The sequence below is a fragment of the Phoca vitulina genome, unplaced genomic scaffold (assembly GCF_004348235.1).
Source record: "Phoca vitulina isolate PV1807 unplaced genomic scaffold, GSC_HSeal_1.0 scaffold11, whole genome shotgun sequence".
NCBI lineage: Eukaryota > Metazoa > Chordata > Mammalia > Carnivora > Phocidae > Phoca > Phoca vitulina.
In genome coordinates, this window is record NW_022589714.1 from 17618554 (window position 1) to 17628286 (window position 9733).

Sequence of the window (9733 nt, forward strand, 5' to 3'; positions counted from 1 at the left end):
TAAAACTATGCACATTGGCAGTCAGAGGATACGTTAAATTTCGCTCCTAAAACATTACCCATTAAAAAAAGAAGACAGAGAGACGGAAGAAAGAAAAGAAAGAAAAGAAAGAAAGAAAAGAAAGAAAGAAAGAAAGAAAGAAAGAAAGAAAGAAAGAAAGAAAGAAAGAAAGAAAGAAAAAGAAAGAAAGAGAGAGAGAGAGAGAGAAAGAAAGAAAGAAAGAAGGAAAGAAAGAAAGAAAGAAAAAGCTTGGGAGTGCTGCTTTGCTCTAGAATTAAGAAGCTGGAGTTTAATTCATATCTAAGTTGTGGGAAAACTGATGGGATCAAAAAATATTTCAAGTTGGAAAAATGTGCAAAGGAAATACCAGTGGGCTGCTAGTAGGCAAGTACCTTGATCCTTGCTTGTAGAAAAGCAGAGAAGGAGTATATACACATTTAAGGCTGCTGTGCCCTTGGCACAATGCCTCACAAAATCTTAACAAATGCCATCTTGGTTGGATCTCATAGCACTTTGATGAGGCATGCAGAGTTGGGGATATTGTCTTTTCATAACAGAGTTAGTCATTAAGAGATTTGCTCAAGGTCAGTCCAGAATCTGGATCTTTTGACAAAATTTAGGCATGGGGTCTACGCCTAAGACACAACAGTAATTTGAAATACAAAGAAGTATGATTTGATTTTAATATATGCAAATATGTGTTACTACAAACTGTTTTAATCATGGTGTAGTCCATTTTCAGTAAAGAGCTCAATAAAGTTTACGTGACCCACAATAACAACAGCTAAGTAATCCTATCCATATCAAATAAACAACTACAGAGTGACTATTATTTGCAAAGCATTGTGATTAACAGCTAGTCATTTATAGCAAGTGGTTTATTCAAGTCCTCTCTCTCTCTCTATATATATATATAATTTTCTATTCAGCTATTTTATCCAACCTCCCCTGAAGATAATGTGTGACTTTATGACAGAAATAAAGTTCACAATACAGATGATTTGTATATAAAACTACATTTTCACTCTTGAAAGCAATTTTCTTTCAGAAAGAAAAAAGTTGGCAGGGCAATGACCACCTGCATTTTAGAGCAGGATAGACACTAACCTCTGTTTCAGATACCGGTGTTCTGGCAAACTTACTAATACAAATACACCAACCTGAATGCTGTCCGGTTAGACACTTTAAAGCAACGTTCTAAAAGTAAAGGCCTTAATTTGAACAGTCAATAGCGCTACAACGTGTTTGTGCAGTTTTCTTTTACATATGAACTTTCGCCACAAAAGGAGTTTAAAAGTTCAGGGTAGGGATTTAGGTGACCTACAAAAGTAGTACGTCCTGCGTTCCCATTTTCCTCAATACCTTATATATTATACAGTAATTTAAGCACCAGACCTGCCTCGATAGCCTCTCACTTTGTGACTCAGCTCCGGCCGGACTTGACTTGCTCTGGGCGCCGGGATCAGGGTCCCACCTCAGGGCTCAGAGCGGTTTGCTCCCAGTGGATCAGGGCGGGTGTGTTGCCGGAGTCGTGTTCCATTGGCTACACTCTCGGGGACTGGCCGGGCTTTCCGACACTTGATTGGATGGAACTACCCCCTGTAGGCCAAGATCATTGGAGGGTGCGGGAGCCAGGGGGCGGGGCGGGTTCCCCAGGATTCTTGACCGAGCGCGCTCAGCTGCGGAGCAGGGCGCCGGGCTCCGGACCGGAGCTGGGCGGGTGGCTCCGGAGGGAGGACGGGAGGGTCCCGGCGCGGAAGGGGTCTCGAAGGGGTAGAGCGGGGCCGGGGCTGGTCGCCGGCCGCCCCTACGGCAGTCCCAGATTCCCCCCGGCGGCGGCCGCTCCAAGACAGCATCTGTCAACGCTCTTTCTCAGTCCTTCTCCTTTGGCCGGGCCGGGCTCCGCTGGCGGCGGCTGGGAAGACGCGGGACCCAGCGTGACGAGCCTATCAGCTGTCAGGCGAGCGGCGAAGCGACCCGAGGGCGGCTGGAGACACACAAAGAACGCGGTGAGCGGCGGCGGCGAAAGGGGGCGGCAGATTCGGGACGGCAACTCCCGGCCGCGCCCGCTCGTGCCGCCGCCGCCGCCGCCGCCGCCGGGGCTGGGTCCGAGGCCGCGGAGACAATGCGGCCGGGCTCCGGCCCCGCGCGCCTCAGAGTGCGGGCGCCTGCGCTCCCCCGGCCCCTATTTGACCGTCCCTCGCCTCGCCCAGCCCCCTCCCGGTCGGCTTGGCCCCCGCCCGGGGAAGGGGCGCCCCCTCGCTCCCGCAGCCGGGAAGGAAGTCCGTCCGCGGCCGCTGAGCCCGGCAACTTGCGAGCCGGGAAAAGTTTGCGGCGCCTCCGCGGGGCGGCGCGACACGGCGCGGCCCGCCCCTGGCGTCCGCGGTCACCGCCGGTGACTTTCTGGACTCGTCGTCAGCCCGGGCCGCGGGGCGGCCAGCGGCGACTGCGGGGAGGGCCAGAGTCCGTCCGAGGGCGCCCGCGCCGGGGGCTGCGGGTGAGTTGACCTTCTGGGCGCGAGGGGTTTAAGCTGTCTGGGGCACCTGGGTTTGGGGAGAAGGCAAGGAGAGCGCCTTTAATACTTTTTTGGAGCAGGCGGGGAGAACAAATGTAAGTGCGATTGCTTAAGAGTCGCTGACATGCCGCTGGCTCGTGAACCGTATCGGTGGGAACCTTTTAGGAGCCGGGGCTACTGAGGGCCTGTGCAGGGTGGGGGTTGGGAGGTGGAAAGATTAGAAGGTCGCGCACCAGCCTTGCCTGTAACTGGCTCTGCGTGACCTTGGACAAGTGACTTAACCACTTAGATCTCCTCATCCGTGATACATGAGGCTAGAGCTACATGATCTCTGGTGTCTTCCCGTTTTTTAAATCCATCTCGGTTTGAGATTTTCCTTGGGCCTCAACGTGGTACAGGAGTTATGAACCAGTAGGCCAGGATATATTTACAGGCGCCTGGATTCACCTTTCAGCCTACAGAGAAGTAACTTTTAAGTCTGATGTTTTCAAACAGTAATATCGGAAGGTTTGGGAGGGTTTTTTTCCAGTGAAAAATAATTACCCATTGTTTAAAAACACTTCTTAAAACTGATCTACTTTGCTGCAGCATTTAGAGTAGTAGGAGCCAGGCTGGGGACAGAGAACCAAGCTTCAGGATGAAGTGGCAGGTGCCTCCTGCGATCCCTTTATCCCTTCTGGATTCAGTTTAGGGGGAGAGCAAGGCTTTTATTATACATAGGAGAGAGTAAACAAGGCACGTGTTTTGTTGTTATTTTTCTGTATTGCTTCTTTCTACTGAAAACTTTTATGTGGAGGGCAGTGGGGGAGAGGGCTCTAACTTCTGAAAAAGGAAAAGAAAATGTCACTTATAACCAAAGTAAATCTTGAACTAATGTAAATCTTCCTTACAAGAACAGTAACACATAATGCAAGTACATCTTGATCTAATTTTAATGAAGGATTGAAAATAGCTGCTATGTTCAGTATCACTGACGCCAAGATGGCTCACTTACATAATCTTTGTTGGGATGTGTTAGTGACATGTATAATTTGGATAAATTATTAATGTTAAAGGTTTGGTCGGGGAATGGTATTGGAATATTTTCATCACAGGTTGTGTTGCAATACAATGGAGTGTTAACTTTTGGTTATAATAATAACCTGCCCATTTTTTTTCACTAAAAAGTGAAATCAAGCATTTTCCCTAACCAAAACTCTTTCAACTATTAAATGTTTGTCAGTACTGAATACAGGAGAAATTATTTTCTTCTCTCAATGATAAATTTTCCCAGTTTTTTCACTATTCATGAGCATGCGTTCTAGGAGTCAGGTGCTCCACTGGGTTTTCTCTTCTCATGGAGCTTATAACAACAAAAACTGATTTCTTTTAATGTAAATGCATAAATACACTCCATAAATATTCGCTGGATAAAATACCCAGTGCTTAGATAAAAATAATTTAAAATTCTTTTCGCCCATCCTTAGAATTATCATGCTTTAGGGGGAAGAAAGAAGGTGTCAAAGAAAACTGGCAGAAAAACTGAGCTGAATTCCAGTATCTATCCTGAAAGTTTATATTTTAAAATTAGGGATACAGATTTGGAAAGAGACAAAGACAATTGATAGGGTTTCCAGGAGAAAGATAGCAATATTGATTTAATATAATACATTTTATGACCTAACTTTCTTTGAAGAACACAAACCTTTGAAAAGGTATGTTTCTTGAATTATCAGTAGCTATTTGCATTGTGATTGAATGTCTAATTAAATGGCCTAATCATAACCATTATATTTTACTTGAGTGATATCCGATTTTTAAACTCATTGTTAAAATAACATTGTTAAAATAACATTTTAGTGCAGTTGCGTGAAGAAAAGTATACCTTTTGAAATCAACTAAGTCTGCAGTGAGAAAATTACCTCTAATCTTATACCAAATATAAAATAAGCACTGGAAATAACATCTTTCCAAGGTCTTCACTCTAGACAAATGCTATGTGTGCAGATGGGTCCTATGTGGACTACATCATGTATAAGATATTCTGATTTTCCTAAGGGGTCTCTGTAATAGTCTATTTGTTGACAAGGAAAGTAAGTCCCCAACATTTGTAAGCCTGGAAACTTCTGGAAAGCCTCTTGGCCTTATTTAAAAGTGACTACTCAACCTAAAACATAGCACTGATATTTGAACAACAAGCTGTCTTTGTAGAATGTGCATTCTCCTCATCGCAAGTTTGCTGGTTGGGCAGCCTTGCAGAGGGTTAGAGCAGTGCATCTGAGAGTGTGGTCCTTCCACCATTTGTATCAGAATCTTCTGTAGCACCTACAAAACTTCAGACTGCTGGGCGACTTCCTACACTTAAAGAATCAGAATGTCTGTGAGCAGAACCTAGAGTCTGTGTTCTTAACAAGCTCCTCCCAAAGTGAGAATCACACTAAATTTCAAGAATTAGTGTTAGAGTTTTCTTGCCAATGTTTAATGGCAACGGTTGCTTTCCCCAGGAACATTTAAAAAGTACCCCTTCCCCCCCCCCCCATGCTCACTGCTCTGATCACTTCCCCTCTGGCACCAGAATTGGCTTCATCTCTTAGCTGTGGCCAGGGAACCCCTCATGAACTGCTTCTACAAGCAAACCAAGATACCATCTACAAGCAGAGTTAAGGCAGTTTTGGAGCACAGGGCCAAGAGATGCCTTCTTCTATGGGATACTCCCACCACCCTCTCTTCCAGCCACCTCCTCATCAAGTAAGGAGATGAGGTTTCAGGCAGATAATTGGGAATGCACCCCAAGGGACAGAAGGCCTGAGAAGGAACAGAGCTAGAATGCCGAATGGAAAGCTATCCCCTCAACATAGTTTAACACTCATATTTGATTATTTTACTTCTAAAGCTGATAATTTGGCAGTCAAGTGTATGGCAGAACCCAGGCCCCTTGCTGTATATTGTTAAAACTTTCGTCTACAAACCTGTATAATGCTCCTGTAATCTCTGTATCCATAAAATCCCCAACATTTCAGTATTTTCATGTTTATTGAAGAAAAAGGGGAGAGTTTGAGAAGTTCAAAGCGTAGGCTAAGGAGTCAGCCACACCTGATTCAAATCCTAGCTTTGCCATTTACTACCTAGGTGACTTTGAGCTGCATCCTTGACCCTGTAAGCTTCAGTTTCCTTCCTTGGAAAATGAGCAAAATAGTACCTGCCTCATAGGAGTTGTTTTGGGAATTATATAATATAAAAATTGGTGACATAATAATTGTCACTCAGTATATACTCAATATATGTACTTTTAATTTATTATAGTAACTTTTTAAAATTTCTTTTTTAGCCCTGGAGAGTTGCTGTAGAAGAGGGATAAGAGAGGAAGACAACGCAGGAGGAGATAAGTCACTCTGGACGCAAGGGAAGGTCACACCACTAAATAGTAATTATTAAGCAGAGGGGAAAGGGACAAGGGAAGGATGCAGACTGCGGCCCTGCTAGTAACCTAGGTTTCCCCATGTATCACCACTCTTGGCATCTCGCCTTTGCAGTTTTTGAAGGGATGAGATTTCTATCTCTGACCCCAAAGAAATAGATCCAGAATCCAACTCCAAATTTGCCTTTTTCAGAGAAGTGTATGCCATCAAAACATGGCATTGTGATGAGAGAGACCACTGCCCCCCTGACTTTGAAAAATACCTTTACTTTCTAGAGCTCTTCTACTTCTCAAAGTACTTTGTCTCTCATTAGCTCACTTTTTCCTTACAGTCCTGTAAAATATCAACATTAGTAGACAGACAGACCCCTATGAGGCCTGTCAAATCTTTCTCTTCTCCCCACCTCCATTCTCTTACAAACCTATTGCAAGGCTAATCTTTGCTATCTTTACATCATTTTTCTTAAAATCAAAAGCCTTTCATCACTTTCTATGTGTCCCCATGTCAAATTGAACCTCCTCTGCCTGGTCTATATGGTGGCCTTAAAAACAGTGTCCCATCCTACTGTAAATATATTCTCCCCGTGGTTCCTACAACATGGCCTACTCACTCACCATTGGGCCTTAGCCCATATTGCTTGCCTCATTAGTGATGCCTCCTTTTGAACCACCTAGATTCTACCCATTCTTCAATTTCCAACTCCTTGGAGCCTTCCCAGATCATCAATTCCTTAAAGATTCCATCTTGTTCTGAACTCCGGTGGTAGCCACAGCTATTTGGTCAATTATAACCTGGTCTTAAAGTCCTAAAGAAGAAAAAGTATAGCATAATTTGATATAGAGAAGAAAGCACCAGACTAATAAGTTTTAAAGACTTGATGTCTACTAAAGAGCTGTGGGAGCAAAGCCAATTTGCTCTACCTTTGTGGTTCTACATTTTCTGAGCTGTGATTCTAGAAAGGTTTGGGTCAGATGACAGTGGTCCCTTCTAATTCTGAGGCTCTGAGACAACCTGGCCTTCCTTATGTGGGATAGAACTCTTACTGAGTTCTTGGATGAAAATATCAGGAATGGACACTCAGTGCCTTCAGGACTTGTTCTATCCTACAGATCTCTAATGCTAAACTTGGCAATTTTTGAATGCCTTGTACCTTTTTTGGTAAGCTTTTTAACCATAAGCATTCAGAGAAGGTTAGTGGGGGTGAATTAGGTAGCAGGATGATGCATTAAAAAAAAAAAAAAGTTATCTTGTGAATGACTTCCTATGATGGAATAAATAGGATCAGTTATTAGATAAACCTTAAGTCTTAGCATTTAAAATTTTACATTTCATCTTCATTGGATAGTGCTATATGTTAAATACAGTTATATTTTCTTTTTATTATTTCATAAATTGAAAAACATTAAAATAGTCAAACTCTAGGATAGACACTAGATGACTTCCCATAGTAATCTGGTTGGTGACATGTAAATTTGCATCTGTATGTATATGTATCATATGCACATTACACTTAAATTAAGAAGAGTATCCCTAAATTATGAGGTGCTATTATACATTTACCAGATTTAAGAAGAATCTCTTTAAAATGTGTTGACATTTAATTGACCTTTGAAAGTTCATTCTGTTAATCATACTCAAAGTGCTAAAGCTATGGTTGACTGCTCTGGTGTTTTTACATTCAGTCGTGCTTGGCATATAAATTCTTCAGCATAATTGCTACTTATTTAGCAAGAGTTTCCTTTCTTTGAAAATATGAGTTGTGTTTTATTTTTGCATCTTTTTTTTAAAACTTTGCTTCAGGCTGGATAGTGTTAGAGGTTTGAATTGAAATGCTTTCCTGTCATTAGTTGTATGGGGTGTGGCTTCTTAATATAGGAGTAATGGAAATTTCTTGCTTAGTGGGGAAGTCTACTTTTCTTCTGGCAAAAGTTCGAGGTATGCTGCTAAAATTTAGAGAAGCTTAACACCTCAACACTACATATTTTTAACATAATAAACTTTTGAAAGTCTTTCAATTCCATTTGTGTAGATTAAAATTATCAATACTAATACTTCTTATTAAACAAGGATTCAAAGGATTTGTTTTCATAGAAAACTAATTATATTCCTTGAATTGCTGTGAGTGGAATTTAATTTTACTGTAAACGATGTACATGTTTTTAAAAAGTCACATATGTTTCTTTTTTAAAGCTTAACATTATTACTATCACCTAGAGAACATCTGCTGAATTGTTTAAAAATTTCTGGGTATTAAATTTATGAAATCAGTCTATGGAAATAATTTTTAATATGCTTAGCTGTCTTATAGGCTTCTAAATTAATATTCCTAGTGATCATGGAAAAGTGGCTACACTTTTTGCTAAATGTTAATAGAAAAATAAAAGCATATAATTTACAGTTTTTTGCTAATTTATCTTTGAGACTCCAAGCGTATTTTTAAAATATTTTTATCTTAAAAGCGGTTTTTAAATAGAGAAGATAAAGTTTAAACCAGAGTTTTTTATTTTCATGGGGTCATTTTATACCTTTCACATATGTAGCTCCGTATTTGAGATATATTTTGTTCCCTGTTTAGAATAAGTTTTAATCTCATTATATCTTTTATTTATTCACATATTATCAGCATGGTAAACGTCTGATTTCATGAAACTGACCTTATTTTCTCATCATTGTCTATCCTTCCATATTGTCCTATCTTTTGTTCTGCCTTTTTCTGTTTCTAGTTTTACAACTTACAGCTGTCCTTTTCATCTCATTATAGCCCCACCTCCAAGGGAATATAAGTTCTTTTGCCTTAGTCCAAATATTTAACTTGAAATTCTATCCTTTTTAGAATATACAATGAAGGCTCTTAAATAATATTATCTAAATAATGCATAAAAAATTCAAATGACTACAGTGCTGAATAGTCAGATATAGGATATTTCAGACTAAGGGTGAACTCTCACACTTCCATTTTGTAAACTGGTTTCAACAGAGATTTATTTCTTTCTCGGTAATCAAGTATCTCAAGACCAGGCCAGAATTAGTTAAATACAAAATGTTTAGATAAAGCCTGGTTCCTTGGGTAATCTCTCTTAGTAATTCAACTGGATTGATGACACATACTGACAAAATCAAGACATTTGTTCTTCTTTTCTGTTTGAAGTCTATTTTACCATCATACAGAGTTTTTTTGTCATTTGAATATGTATTCACAGATTATTTTATTTTCATTTTATTTAACAAATTTTTATATAATTCTTTCATTTACCAAACACTGTTCTAAACACTTTACAAGTATTAGTTTCTTTAATTATCTTGACTCTATAGTTATGGTTATTACTATATAATTATAGTTATCATTGTGCAGTTGAGAAAACACAGAGTTTTATTTTATGGTAGGCCTTAAGTGAGGGGAGACTGGTAAGTGTAGGCAGAGTGGATAACTTATCAGTAGTGCTAAGAATCAACAAAAAGATGTACAAGAATTTTGGGAAGATGAGTCTACATGGAAAGGGTCAGGGACTTAAAAGCAGTATGTCTTCCTTCCTCAATTTTAAGCTTTGGGCTATAGAATCAAAAGCCAAACTTAGAGGAGACACTCCTCAGTCCTGGGAAGTGATCATTGCATCAAAAGTGACCATTGCCATGGGTTTCATCTGCATGGTGAGGTGGGCTGTACTGGTTCATTGTGATTTTCATAGGGTTGTATGGACCTTTATGCCTTCCCTTATCCTAGCATTTCTCGGGACAAGCTTCTTTCTTCCTACAGAGTTTGGCTTCTCTATCAGCTGGAAGTTTGGGCATTGCAGATACAAATGGCAAATTTTTTTTCCCA

At 40.7% G+C, this 9733-nt stretch overlaps 1 long non-coding RNA gene across 3 annotated transcripts in view; it reads right to left on the reverse strand.

Moving 5' to 3' along the window:
- Positions 1-1548, reverse strand: part of LOC116635489 — a 361321-nt gene extending 359773 nt beyond the window's left edge. For all 3 annotated transcript variants that reach the window (XR_004300177.1, XR_004300176.1, XR_004300178.1), the window contains exon 1: positions 1396-1548. This is a non-coding gene — a long non-coding RNA (uncharacterized LOC116635489). The remainder of the gene's footprint in view (positions 1-1395) is intronic.
- Between the last annotated feature and the right edge of the window lie 8185 nt (positions 1549-9733).